The sequence below is a fragment of the Piliocolobus tephrosceles genome, chromosome 2 (genome assembly GCF_002776525.5).
Source record: "Piliocolobus tephrosceles isolate RC106 chromosome 2, ASM277652v3, whole genome shotgun sequence".
Classification (NCBI taxonomy): Eukaryota; Metazoa; Chordata; class Mammalia; order Primates; family Cercopithecidae; genus Piliocolobus; species Piliocolobus tephrosceles.
In genome coordinates this window covers 48,128,449-48,143,042 of record NC_045435.1, presented here as the reverse complement: position 1 = coordinate 48,143,042, position 14,594 = coordinate 48,128,449, and the positions used below count along the sequence as shown (strand labels likewise).

At 54.6% G+C, this 14,594-nt stretch overlaps 1 protein-coding gene across 6 annotated transcripts in view; it reads right to left on the bottom strand.

Annotated features, from left to right (window-relative positions):
• Window positions 1-14,594, bottom strand: part of IQSEC1 (IQ motif and Sec7 domain ArfGEF 1) — a 127,020-nt gene that overhangs the window by 45,234 nt on the left and 67,192 nt on the right. The gene's annotated exons all lie outside the window — the stretch shown is intronic.

Genomic DNA, 14,594 nt, shown 5'->3' with positions numbered 1-14,594 from the left:
GAGCCTGCAGTGAGCCGAGATTGCACCACTGCACTCCAGCCTGGGCGACAGAACGAGATTCCATCAAAAAAAAAAAAGTTCCAATATAACAAAAGTGATTCTGTACTGTATGCCTACATAGGGAGAGCCCTTGCGCTGGTGGTTGCTGTGAGTGATCTGTGCCCTCCACATGTGTGTGCTGAAGCCTTGGCCCCCAGCACCTCAGCACGGGACTGTGTTTTGGAAGCAGGGTCTTTGTGGAGGTGATGACATTAAAATAAAGTCACTGGGGTGTCCTGATCCAGCCTGACTGGTGTCTTTCTAGGCAGAGGAGACGAGGCCATGGATGCACACAGAGGGAGCAGCATGCGAGGACCCAAGGAGGAGAAGACCACCTGCAGGCCAAGGAGAGGGGCCGTCGGGGAACCCACCCTGCCTACACCCTGATCCCTGACTTCCAGCCTCCAGAGCTGTGCGACAATAAACATCTGTGGTCGAAGGCGCCCGTGTGTGGTGTTTGTCACGGCGAATCCGGAAACTCATACAATGCTGTATATACATTTTCTCTAAATCTTGAAAGCAGTCTACAAAGAGGAACCATCACCTCCCCATTTCCAGGTGAGGAGACTGAGGCCTACAGGAGGTGCCAGAGTGACCCAGGTAGGAAGTAGGTGAGTCAGAGTTCAAGCCCAAGTGGTGGGACCCTGAGACCCGGTGTTCCCCTCCGCCTCACCACCTTCTGTCCCTGCAACATGTACACATTCCTCTGGCGTCTCCAAGAACCATGGGGGAGCAGGGCCCCTGATGACGAGCTCATCCCGACTCAGAACTCGCAAGCCTTTTCACTGTGTGCAGACGCTGGTTTCCACTGCAGGTGGCTTCTCAGTGTAGGACGAGCAGGGAAGGGAGAGAGTTACGTCACAGTTTCCAACACAATGTCCAGTCAGTCTGCCAGGTGCCCTGTCCCTGTCAGATCACTCAACCTTGGGCTGGAAGGACCTTGAAAGACCCTCTCTCCCAGGGGCCGGGCTGGAGGTCCCACTAGATGGGCATAGCAGAGAGGTGGGCACACGGACCCCACGCAGCTGCAATCCTCCCTCACGGTGCCTTCTTCAGACCAATGGAAGGCCTTGCACACAGCAGCCTGGGGCAGCGGGTCCAGCCCTGCTCTGCTCTACTTCTGTCCCTGCTGCTCCTCATGAGGCCTGCAGGACCCCAGCGCCCAGTGCAAAATGTGACCGTCATAGGGCAGAAACACAGATGCCCTAGTGACAGAGCTTGGCTATAAAGTGACAGTCACATTTTACCAGCATACATGAGTCTCTAGGTGGGATTTTGGGTTAGAGAACAGCCAGACTGGCTCCCATATCCCTGCCCCGACCTCCTGAGCTCAGCTACTCGACATCTCGCCACCCACTTTAGTTGCCTTGGGGATGCTTCTCCCACAAACCCAGCCCACCGAACAGGACTGGGGCCCCCGCAGGCGGCCTGGAGCAGAGAGCATAGTCAGTGGCCCAGGGGGTAGGGAGTGGCGGCTCTTTGCTGCCAATTCTGCTGTGAGCCAGGGCTGGGCTGTGGATCTCGTCACCTGCTTTCCGGCCTGCAGATTAGGGCAAGACTTCTGGCTCTAGCCTCCAGGGTCAGGCAGGGGATGCCCATCCCACTCCCCAGGAGCTGGGTCATGACAGAGGCCTCTTCCTGAGCAAGAGCCTGAATGAAGAGAGGGGCCCAGGGCTCTCTGCCTGGCTCTGCCCTCATTGGACTGAGAATCAGGGCAGGCTGCCCCTCCCTACAAGGCCCCAGTTTCCCTATCAGTAACACGGTGGGTTAGACTCGATGCCTTCAAGCCACCTGAGGAACACCACCCTTCAAGATTCTCCAGATCGGCCGGGTGGGTGGCTCAAGCCTGTAATCCCAGCGCTTTGGGAGGCCGAGACGGGCAGATCACGAGGTCAGGAGATCGAGACCATCCTGGCTAACACGGTGAAACTCTGTCTCTACTAAAAAATACAAAAAAAAAAAACCTAGCTGGGCGAGGTGGTGGGTGCCTATAGTCCCAGCTACTCAGGAGGCTGAGGCAGGAGAATGGCGTAAACCCAGGAGGCGGAGCTTGCAGTGAGCTGAGATCTGGCCACTGCACTCCAGCCTGGGCGACAGAGCGAGACTCCGTCTCAGAAAAAAAAAAAAAAAGATCTCCACATCATAAGAGTCTCCCAACTCCCTCTCCTGCAGCCCCCACCCACAGCAATCTCCTTTGGGCCTGGTGTGTGTGCCTTGGTAGGGGGAAAGGGGGAGAACGGATCTGAAAATGCTCCCATTCTATTGCTAAATCTTTGAGCAGCGCCTCACAATACTCACCAACCTAATCAACTGCAAAAAGGAGCAAATGAGTCTCCATCTCAGACTTCAGGCCCCAGAGCCTCAGGTTGCAGGGGAGTGACAGCCTCAGCTGGGAAGCCCATCCCACACTGTCTGACCCCAGAGCCCACGCCTCTGCTCCAGGCCTGTGCACCTCCCTCTGTCTCGCCTCGTCTTTGCAGCCTGGGGACACATCACACACGCCCTGGACTGGAAATACTTCAGTCAGGGGCCAAATCTGTGCTTCCAAGCAAAAGGCTGACAGGAAACAACAGCTTGTCCTTAAAGAGATGCAGCCAGGCCTCCACTCCTAAGAGGAGGATTCAAAACAGTCTCATCACCCTAGGTTCACAGAAGCACAGAGATGGACAGGTGGTTTCCCTGCAGGTCCCTGGAGCTGAAGCAGGAAGCCCCTTGGTGGTCCATGGGCTGCTGCTGAGCTGCTGCTGAGCTGCTGGGAGGCTCTGCCAGGGAGGGGAGTGTGGGACCCTCACTGTGCTGCCCCCCCGATCCAGGATGAAGGAGCAATGTTCACCTCAAGTCCGAAGGAATTCCACCCTTCACCAAGCCCTTTCTAACCTGGCCTGAAACCACTGTGAGCAGGCAGAGCAGGGCATCCTTCCCTGACGGTGGGGGGTGAGGGAGGGCCCAGGCCTGCCTGAGAACTTGAGAGGGGCCTTTGTTCCCAGTTGGCCGCGGTGTGGGGCAGACGGGGCTGTGGAAAGAGATCAGGCGGCAGCCACTGAACTCAGGATGGGCAGGAGATGGGAGTGCCTGGCGCTGGTAGTGCAGGGTGGCTTTGGGCCCTGGGGCAGGGCATCTTTGGGGATAGGATTGCGATGGTGGTGCCCTGGGGCAGACCTTCTGGGCCTGTGGCAGCCCAATATTCCGCTCTGGGCATTCCTGGGTTCCTGGCTGCCCTGGGTCAGCAGGTCCAGAACATGCTTGGGAGAGGCCGGGCCTCCCTCTCCAGGAAGGGAAGGTCTGACAGTCACCCAGTCTTCCCTTCCATCCCGGAGCCAGGGTCCTAGGGGTCATCAGTTTAGTCCCTTCCCCGACTCAAACATCCCCATTCAATCTGTCCCCGGGTCCTGTCGAGTCTATTGAATAGCATCAGCTTGTACAATGTGGCAGCCCTTCCACACTCCAAAAAAAAATCAAACCCAACTTCAAACCATCCCAAAAGAAAGAAATGTCTGGGCGATCCTACTGCAACCAGTGTGGCACCACAGGGATCTTCAGCAAATGTGGACAAAAGTGAGCACAGCGTGGAATTTTCCATGTAGCTATGAACCTACTTTGAGCCAGAGGACATCACCTCTTGATGGCCCCAATCAGCAGCTACGCAGTGCAGTATTAGACCCTAAAAAAGAGGCTTTTCTGAGTTTATCTGAACTGATAAACACAAAGATAATTTAAGTGAAAATGCCCAGTATTGACAAGTACATGCAGCCATGGGCACTCTAGGACTCTGCTGCAAGGAGTATACATCAGTACAGGAAGTTATCAAACTCAAATGATGCGGGCGCTTGACTGTTTTCTCGCTGAACTCGTGAAGATGTTTTGCTCTACAGCAACACTCTGAAGCTCTGGGCTCTCAGCCCCACCTTCCTGATTAGGACTCAGCTCTACCCAGTTTCTTCCTGGGGCAGGAAGAACTATCCTATGTCAACCGTTCCCTTTCTAGGGCAGAAACACAGATGCCCTAGTGACAGAGCTTGGCTATAAAGTGACAGTCACATTTTACCAGCATACATGAGTCTCTAGGTGGGATTTTGGGTTAGAGAACAGCCAGACTGGCTCCCATATCCCTGCCCCGACCTCCTGAGCTCAGCTACTCGACATCTCGCCACCCACTTTAGTTGCCTTGGGGATGCTTCTCCCACAAACTCAGCCCACTGAACAGGACTGGGGAACACACCAGGGTGAGTCCTTAACTGTACTCCTGAATTTATTATCTCTCAGACACCTGGGCCATATGCAGACCAAGGAATGGGCTGAGGCACCTGTTCCAAGTCCCTGAAATTCCTGGCAGTTCAGAGTCTCTGGAACATTCTATGAGAGTTAGGTGGCTGCTGCCCAGGCCTTTTCCATAGATTTGTGCAAAGGAAATAAGACCAATGCGTGCAGCAGTACATATGAGGATGTTCACAGCAGTGTTGTTTCTGATTATAAACATCTGGAAATAACCTAAATAAGCATCGACAAAGGGATGATTGAAATTAATTCTGTATGCACACAGTGGAAATAACGTCAAGATGGGGGAAAGATCTAGTTTGATGACTTTTCTTATGAAAAAGACTTGGGGATTTTTTGTGGACTATAAGAGGAATGTGAGCTGATGTCATGATGTGGCCAAGAAGCCAGTCACTAACGTGAATAAAAAGCCAGGAGCAAAAATAGCCCTGCTGCCCGCCACAGTTCTCAGACACAGCAGAAGACAGTGCACAGACAGTCCAGAGCCTGAGGGCAGGGATGGCAGACCTGGGACACATGCATGCACCACCCACTCCTCCTGGGCAGACATTGCTAATTGATCACAGACTCCCTCCTAAAGAGCTTAGATGAAGCTTCAGCCTCCTTCCAACACAGCACTCCATACAACTGATCCCAGCTAGCATGTGAGATGGAATCTATTTGCCAAGGCCAAATAACGGTATGCCAGGAAGCAGTATAACAGTATGCTCCTATCAAGAACTGAGGCTATACAGCCGGGAGGAAAGCAGCCTTGGGGAGATGATGTGATCCCCATCATCAAGCCTCTGACAGGCTGACAAGCTGAGGCTAGAGATTTCTCTTGCAGGCAGAACTATGACTGCCAATACCCGACCCGATGAAGGACACTCTCATGTGGTTAGGGCTGCTGAGGAGGTGGTGAGTTCTCTGTCATCGGAGGTGTGCAAGCTGCAGCAGGTCAGACACCCGTCAGAGAGGTGGTACAAGGGACTCCAATCCTGGCTGGAAGCCTCTGGCTCAGCGCCCTACAACCTGAGTCTGCCATCTTTACACCGAGGTCTCAGCTTAATCCCACTTCCTCCACAAGGCCACCCTTACTCCACACCCTCTTCCCCACCCCGGGGATCACCTGATCTCGTGTGTAGTCCATCTGCACCATGGGGAAGTCTTGCTCTGTAAGTGTGGGAGACAACTGCCCAAGCATCCCCCAAAGCCCCGGCCTCCAGCAAAGATGGGAATGGCCCGGAGCAGGAGGCCTGCTCCTTCCCATGAGACGAGTTCTGTATGTCCAGGATGGGCCCCCGGTGGTGGGACAAGCCCACGACAGGGCCACAGAGCACATAAGGGCCTGGAGCTGCTTGTGGATGCATCCATATTCTGTCCCAGAGCCCGTTGCGGGCTCAGGCACAGACAGCCCTCCTCTCCCAGCCCAGGGACTCCAAGTGCTGATCACTGGAAGGTCACCAAGCTCTTCTCCCTTCTCCAGTTTTCCAAACATGCTTTCCTGTGATGGAGGTGGTATGTGGAGTTTTATGTGGGGACATGGTTGGGTGAGGCGCTAGATCCTTACAGGACAGTGTTGCAATGGACACCTCGCAGGAACAGAGAACACAACTTGAAGAGTTTCCTCCTGCTGCCCCGCCCCACCCGGCCTTTCTGCCAAGCAAGGGTTCTAAGCAGGCTCCTGGGTGAAATTCTAGCTCTACTGCTTACCAGCTGTGTGACCACAGGGGGTAACTAATGCTGTGCCTCAGGTTCCTTTCCTCTAAAATGGGGGTAATTAGTGTATCTACTTCACAGGACTGTGGAGACTTAGTGGAGCTGACACAGTGAGGTCCTTAAGAAAGTGCTTGGCTCATTTTCAATGACTGTCTCAGGTTATTCTCTGATCTACAAGTCTCAGCAGCTGGAGGCAGAAGGGCAGACAAGCCTAGTGCCCCAAGCCAGGGTCACCTGCCCTGCACCCTGCCTGCTGCTGGGACCCTCTCTGCGAGACACCCACCTCCAGGCTAGAGAGTCTGACCCCAGGGTGGACCCAGAGACCCTCCACTGGCCCGTTCCCTGGACTGGGGAGCTCCTGGGGATGGGTGAGAGAGGCAGAGAGTCCAACCCCAGCCCCTCAGCCCAGACCTGTTGGATGCCACGTCCCGACTCGCCGGGGGGTGAGTCAGGGCAGGGGGGCTGTGGCCTCTCAGCCACGGATGTCTCTAATTATGGCCTATGAAGTAATGAATGACTTTTCTCAAGAAAAATGTTAGCCAGGGGAGGTTCTGGGCACCAGTGAGGGGACAAGATGAAAGCAGTGACCTACTGTTCACCCCCAATATCGACAACGACAATGGTAGTAACAGCGAATGTTTATATGGTTAGTGATGTTCTAAGCTATCTATGGAACCCATTCAGTGTTCTCAATACCCTGCAGGCACGGAGAGGTGGCACCCATCTCCAAGGGCATATGGGCAGTCTGGCCAGGGAGCCCAAACACTTACCCATTGTGTTTATGCAAGTTCTTACGGAGGGGGCATACACACATATACATACGCAAACACAGATATACACGGTCTGAATTATACAGCAGCAACTTCTCCATAAACCTGCCAGGTACAAGATGCCATGGCGGGTGTGTTTAAAATACATGACCTGTAACTCAACCACCATCGCTGGGAGGTAGCTAGGACTGCTCCCTTCTGCAGATGACAAACTAAGGGATGGAAGAGTTGAGTCACCCAGTCAAGGTTGTGAGTATAAGACAGGGTTGTGTGGGACCTGACCCCACACCAGGGCCTCTCCTGCCCAGCTGCTCAGGGGAAAAGCATGCTGCTGCTGGCAGCTTGGACAGGGCTGGGTCCAGAGCCTAGGGGTCCTGGGGTTGTGCATGGTTATGAGATAAATCAGAGAAATAAGCCTAGTCATGTGTGGCCAGCGGGTGGCCACATCACACAGCAAAGCCACCCTCTTCAGAGTGGGCCGGGTCCCATGCTAGAGGAAGCAGGCAATCTTGAAAGCCTGTCTGTGGTTAAATGTCCATGCCAGCAGCCTCAGGCCAGACTCCTGGCAGTCTGCACAGGCCAGAGCAAAACAGCCTCCTGAAGTACGTATGCCCATCACACCTCCAGGCCTCGTGGCTTCCCCTACACTCTGCTTTCAGGGTTTCTGATTTCCAGAAAGGGAGCCTAGACTGGGCAGGCACAATTCATTTCCAGCCCTCACAAGCTCCCTCTTGGGGCTTTCTGTGGCTCTTCTCTGCCTAGGCCACATTAACCAAGGTTAGTCACCCAGAAGAAGGAAGGGGATGGTTTTGCTCTGCACCGGGCTATCTTCACCTCTATGCCCCCATCTCGGGGAGGGATGGGACACAGCCAGGCAGGGTCTAGGGGGCGGGTGGGGCACATCCTCTGAGCAAGAGCAAGGATGGCACAGCCAGAGAGGGGCGGCCGCCACCCCTGCCAGGTCTCCGCAGGGTGGTCCTGGTGCAGAGAGAACAGGTGGGTTTGTGAGGCCAGGGGCAGGAGCTTCAGACAGCTAGCAGTTTTGAACAGTTCAGCAATTTAAGAAGGGGCTGCTTTAAGGGTTAGTGGAGGTGTTCAAGCAGGGTTTGGAAAAGTCAGTCTTTCTGGGCTGATGTGGCTGGGGGTGGGTCACCCACACATATGCTTACCCACTACGCCACTATGCAATGGGGGAGCCCAGCACAAGCTAAGTACACAGATTTCACCCCTGCAACGAGCCTGTCAAGAAAGCACTGCTCTTCCCATTCTCCAGATGAGAAAATGGAGGCTCAGGAAGGGCCCACTGTGATCCTTGCCCAGGATTGCAGAGCACAGAGCAGAGCCAAGATTCAAATCCATGTCATTTTTCTAGTCCTTCCCACTCTGGAATGCTCTCGGGACTGGAGGTAGTCTCCAAGAGCTAGCCTGGCCCCAAGGAGCAGAATGCAAGGACACAAACAAATGGACCTCAAAGGAAAACTCAGTGTGTAAAGAAGGGACATAAAGTTGGCCAGCTGTGGTGGCTCACGCCTGCAATCCCAGCGCTTTGGGAGGTTGAGGTGGGACACTGTTTGAGGCCAGGAGTTTGAGATCAGTCTGAGAAACATAGCAAGACCCTGTCTCCACAAAGCATTTTTAAAAAATATTAGCTGGGCATGATGGCAAGTGTCTATAGTCCTGGTGCTTTGGGAGGCCATGGCAGGAGGATCACTTGAGGCCAGGAGTTGAAGACCAGCTTGGGTAACATAATGAGACTCCATCTCTACAAATTTTTTTTTTTTTTGAGACAGAGTCTCGCTCTGTCCCCCAGGCTGGAGTGCAGTGGTGTGATCTCCGCTCACTGCAAGCTCCGCCCCCCAGGGTTCATGCCATTCTCCTGCCTCAGCCTCCCAAGTAGCTGGGACTACAGCCGCCCACCACCACGCCCAGTTAATTTTTGTAATTTTAGTAGAGACGGGGTTTCACAGTGCTCACCAGGATGGCCTCGATTTCCTGACCTCGTGATCTGCCTGCTGCCTCAGCCTCCCAAAGTGCTGGGATTACAGGCGTGAGCCACCGCGCCCAGCCAAAAAATTTTTTTAAATAGCTGGGAACAGTGGCTCATGCCTGTAGTCCTGGCTACTCAGGAGGCTGGGACAGGAGGATCCCTTGAGCACAAGGAGCTCAAGGCTGCAGTTAGCTATGATTACATGACTGTACTCCAGCCTGGGCCACAGAACAAGACCCTGCCTCTAAAAAACTTTTTTAAAATTATAATAAAAGGGCTGGGCATGGTGGCGAACGCCTGTAATCCCAGTACTTTAGGAGGCCGAGGAGGATGGATCATTTGAGCTCAGGTGTTTGAGACTGGCCTGGCCAACATGATGAAACTCTGTCTCTACTAAAAATACAAAAAATAGCTGGGTGTGGCGGCACAAGCATGTAATCCGAGCTACTCAGGAGGCTAATGCACAAGAATTGCTTAAACCTGGGAGGCAGAGGTTGCAGTGAGCTGAGATTGCACTACTGGGTAACAGAGTGAAACTTGGAATGTACTCCAGCTGGGCAACAGAGTGAACCTCTATCTCAAAAAAAAAAAAAAAAAAAAATATATATATATATAGTAAAAGAAGAGAAATAGAACGAACTGGTGTAGCCAGCAAGACAGGAATAGTGAGGGCTTTCCCAGGGGAGGCCGTTCCAGTGGCAGTCAGCCATACCCCTTCTCTGGTCTTGAGGGGAGGCAGCATCCCCACCGATGCCTAAAGCCTTACAGCCTGGCAAGCAGTTCTAGGAGAATGATGCCTGGCTGCTGACCAAAAGGACTTACAGACTCCTGAGGTCCTTCCTAGAGAGCAATAGGGTGAGGACATGCTAGATGAGGCCCAGCAACGCTGGTCGCCTCCCCTGGCAGGCAGGGTTCGGATGAACACGACCTAGTGGTGAGCAGGAGGGGTGCAGTCGCAGTACCCCCAGTGGAAACCTAGGGAGGGTGGACAGAGAGGGAACGAGTGAGCCCTGGAGGAGCACACATAACGGGCACAGACGTTCAGAGTCCCGTGCTCAGAGCCTCCAGATGCTGCCAAGGCCTGGGACAGAGGGGATGGTGGGGCTGTGGCCCTCACATGGAAAGATTTAAAGTAAGAATCTGTAGGAAGCACTGGCACGAGGTGACGGCCACCTAAACATCCCATGTGACTTCCACTGGCTAACCAGGAGTACCATATCTAAAACGGGACAATCCAGAAGTCACCCCTACAGGGCATAGCGGGAGAAGGTAGGGGTCAGGAGGGTTTCTGTATTTACCTAGTTCCCAGGTTTGGAGAAATGAGGATATCCAGGAATTGCAGAGGAATCCAAGAAACCAGACATCCTGCTGCCCAGGCACTGCCCCTTTGAGCCCTAGTAGACAGCCCAATCTCAGGCTCCAAACTGAGCTCCCCACACCAGGCCAGCTCCCCACAGCCTTGCCATCTCAGTGGGGTGTGGTTGGGGTCCTTGGAGCTGCTCGCTGAGCGTCACTCTTGGCATCTCTTTCTCAGACCCTCCTCCCCATCTGTCAGCACATCGGGCTGCTCCGCCTTCAACACAGATCCCGCATCTGCCAGCCTGTGTGGCCCTCATCTCTTCCCTGTGTGACTGCCACGGCCTCTCCAGGCTCTTCTGGCCTCACATGCCACCCCACCCCACTCCTCTCCACCCAGCAGTTGGGGTCCTGTTAAAACACAACCCTGACCACATTCTCCTCTCACTTGGTGGGATTGAGAGCCCAAGTCCTCCCATTGACCCAGGAGACTCTGCAGGACCCAGCCATTCCTCCTGCCACCCTCCACTGAACCCCCTGGCCACTCCAGCCCAGCCCCCTGGCCTCCTGGCTGTTCCTCTCCGCTCTGGAATGCTCCCACCCCAAGACCTGTGCAGGTGCTGTTCCTGCTGCTCAGCGCAGCCTTCCCCAAGTCCGCTGGCTCCCTCCCTCGCTCTATTCAGGCCTCTGAAGACAACTGGAGGGATGTGGCTGAGAAGGAAGAAGAGAAGATGAGGAGGTGGCAGAAGAGGGATGAGGACTCCAAGAAGGCACGTGGTTTAAGCTGGAAGAGACCTCAGCATATATGAATGGTGACAGACAGCGACCCTGACAGGAGGAAGAGGTCGGGCTGGTGGGTGGGCACACCACCAGAGGGCTGAAACCCTCCTCTGGGGCCTCACTGTTCTCTGAGGGGCAGGGAGGGAGGCCAGTCAGCTGCTGATGGGGCCTGATCCTTCATCCCCCCAGCAAGGTGGGGCTCAGCCAGGGACAATTTCAGGAAGCTAGGTCTGACTTGAGCAAGCCAGGGGGAAACGGAGAATGCCTCCAACCCTGTGCCTGGCTGCAGGGAGCACACCCACAGCGCTGTCTCCATGCCTCTTAGTCTCCGTGCGCCGTAGACAGACCTGTCCAATGGCCCCTCAGAGCCTGGAAATGCTGTGGCAGCCCGGCCTCCATCCGCGGGGGACACTGCGGCTGACTGTCCAGTTGCCTCCAGAGAAGAGGACCCTGGGCAGAGATCGGCCTCACTGACATCCCCCTGCCCTGGCCTCAGGCCTGCCCTGCTGAGGCCTAGATAAGGCCCGGCCCAGCTCCGCCTCAGGCTGCAGCATTATCTTTAACGACTGGCACCCAGACCTCCAGAAGTGGCTTTTATATATGTAGAAAAATATAGGACTCGAACAATGAACTTTTCAAAGCGGAAGGCTATTTTTAGAGCTTTGCTTACTGATCCAACATTCAGCATCTCCCTATATGTCAGCAGCTGCTGGCGAGATGGGCAGGTGGCATGAGGAGCCGGGCAGCAGTCAGGGTACAGGGGGCTTCTCAGGCCACCCAACCATACGAAGGAAGATGCAGTTTTTCGCACTGCCCCTGCCCTCTGGTCCCGAGCACTCTGTACAGCTCCGTCAGGCACCTACCACCCTAATGTTGTCATGACAGGAGTGGCAGCAACATTCTGGGCTAGAGTCCAACATTTGAGTTGGAACCCCAACTTCTCTGAGCCTTGGTTTCCTAACTGCACAGTGGGGGCAAGGCTGCCCCTTCATGGCCTCACAGTGGAGTCAGTGGGAGTTTTCCAGGAAGCCCCACCAACAGCTAATGCCATGCCTAATTAGACGGTAATTATTTCAGGAGAGACCTCCTGTCCTCAGACAGGGCTTATTCTCATCAGCACATAGCCAGGCAGGGCAGAAAGAAAGGTCTCTATGTCCTGTGAACCCAGGGCCACACAGCCAAGGCAGCCCTTATCCTGTCAAAGGCAGTCTTTCCAGCCCCAGGGAGGTGGTGGTTCCAGCCTCCCCAGCCCAGGTCTCACTCCCAAACATAAAGAGTACCGTCAGTCTGCAGGGACCAGGCCACCCTCCATGGCTGCTGTGAGGCCCTCTCACTCAAAGAGCCCAGGGACGTGAGTGGGTTTTGGAGATGAGAATGCAGGTTCCAGGAGACAGGCTGGGGATGAGAGGGCAGCCCCTAGAACCTGGAATCAGATCTGCCCTGCCCCCTCACAGCTTCAGGGGCTTCCATGGGAAAGAGCCCGAGGGCCTTAGTGGTTGTGGATCAATGGCAGCCCGGAGCCCAGGGCTGGGAGAGGCCCTGGGGAATGTTACAGGGCGTCTGATGGGGGTTGCATGGCAAACATGGGAGAGAGGGGTCTCCCTCAGCAGGAGGGAAGGAAAACAGGGATCCTCAGGGGCCATCTCCCCGGATTTCTGTTAGGTTTCCTCACAGCACGGCTCCATATCTGACTCCATCTTTTATCCTGCTTTCTTATTTCTGTCTCTCCCCATGAGGAGGTCAGATCCGGAAGGGCAGTGTTTGTCTGTTTTCCTCACTGAAGTTTCCACAGTGCCTAAATAGGGCTGGACACACGGCAGGTACTCAGTCTGAATCTGCTGAATGAATGAATGATGCTGCTAGTGACTAGGGTACCTGCACAACCCTGGAAGTAGATGCCAGCACTCCTAACACAGAGGGGTCAGGACAGGATGCCCCGCGCTCAGGATGGAGAGCCACAGAGCAGGGCAGAACAGGTCCCTGGTGCCAAGGCACGGCTGGCTGTCTTCTCTTTCTTCCACAACTCCACAGGCCTACGGCAGGGCTGCTGCTCTCTCATTTACAGGTGGGAGCACCAAAGCCTGGAGAGGACAGGGGCTCAATAGTCACACGGCTGACACGCAGCCCAGCCTGGCAGAGCCCCGTGACTGTGGAGCTGTGTCCACACCCCTCCTTTGCTCTGCAGCTTGGTTGTGGAGACATCAAACGACTATGGAAACTGTGAGTTTCTCCACCGTACAGACACATGCTCACTGCACTGAAAACACTGTCCCACAGGCCTCAAGTCACCAAGGAACTTGGAATACTGAGATCAGCTCCATCCCTTGAGGACGCCCTGGGCTCAGCTCTCTGTGTGCTGCTTCTGCCCTATGCCCACCCCACCTTCCCACAGTCCCGGGAGGCCTGCTGGGCTGGGCCGGGCACTGGCGGGGCCTCAGAAAGGAAGCAGGGGGCAGACTGGCTCCACAGGCTGGCAACCTGCACTTTCACTTGGGCCGAGAGCCAGCTGGCAGGGGGGCTGTGAGGCTCTGGATTGGGGGCCGATACAAACACCCTACAATCAGTCCCAGCCAGGGCCTCTGCTGGTGAGGTGTCACCACTACAGGCATCACTATCAGTGCCACAGAGGGGCCCCAACCCAGGGCAACAGGCCTAAAACAGGAAAAGTCATCCCCTAACGCCAATCCTGCAGCCAACCCCAGGACAGGCAGCCTTTAAAGAGAGAGGCTGGGCAAAGCCCTTTATTCTCTTGAGCACCACCTGGGCCAGGGCTAAGGTGAGGGATCCTTGGCCTCGCCCCTGGGAGAGTTGGTCAGGAGACCTGGCACCTGCCCAGCTGCTCCCCATAAGGAGACCTCGGACTGCACAGAGCTCTCTGGAAGACAGATTCTGTGTGGGGGGTTCACAAGGTCTCCAATACTGGCAGCCCCTGGCCCAGCTTGATCCACAAAACATGCTCTCTGTGGCCTAGTGTTTCAAAAACTAGAATGAATCACTAACATTTCAGCACCTTAAGATTTTATATGAAAATCTAAGTTTCTGACTCATCTTGGGGACCTGGCCACCCTGGGCCCATATTCCCACTTGATAACAGTCAGATGAAGTGAGGTGGCAGCCACATCCATCAGACAGCACATGTTCCGTCACCACCACAGTCCCCACCACTGCCACAGCCCCCATCACTCCCTATTGCCCACACATACCTGGGTCACCACTTCTCTTCCTGCCTATTGACAGCATCCATGTTTGCCTATGATGCTTACACAGGACCAAAATTCTAGGCCCAACGCAAAGAAAAGAACTAGGATCTACAGCCTGGGATCAGTTGTTCCCAAGAAACCTAATTTAGAACACCAATTCCCGAGAGGCAGGGTTCAAGAACTCCCACAGCTCTGCATGGCCGGTGGGAACACCAAGGCCTTCTGCTCCACTGGGTCCTGTGAGTGTGTGGTTTTAACAAGGCTCTAGCAAATTAACATCATCACAGTGACCACAATTCACAATCCCATGGTCATCATAACCACCAAGCCTCAATTCACCAGATGCCCTCGTTCCTAAGTTTCATAGGGTTAGGATATAATTTTCAAAGTCATCTGATACCTGGTGTTTATTCCAAAACTGGACTCTAAGAGGATGTCCTGAGGTTCAAATTCAAGCTGTCCCCACCCTCGGCAGCCCCCTCCGTCCACCTGTGAGAATGCCAACCTGAGTTTGGAGGAATGCCCAATGGCTCCAGAAGCGTTCCTGGG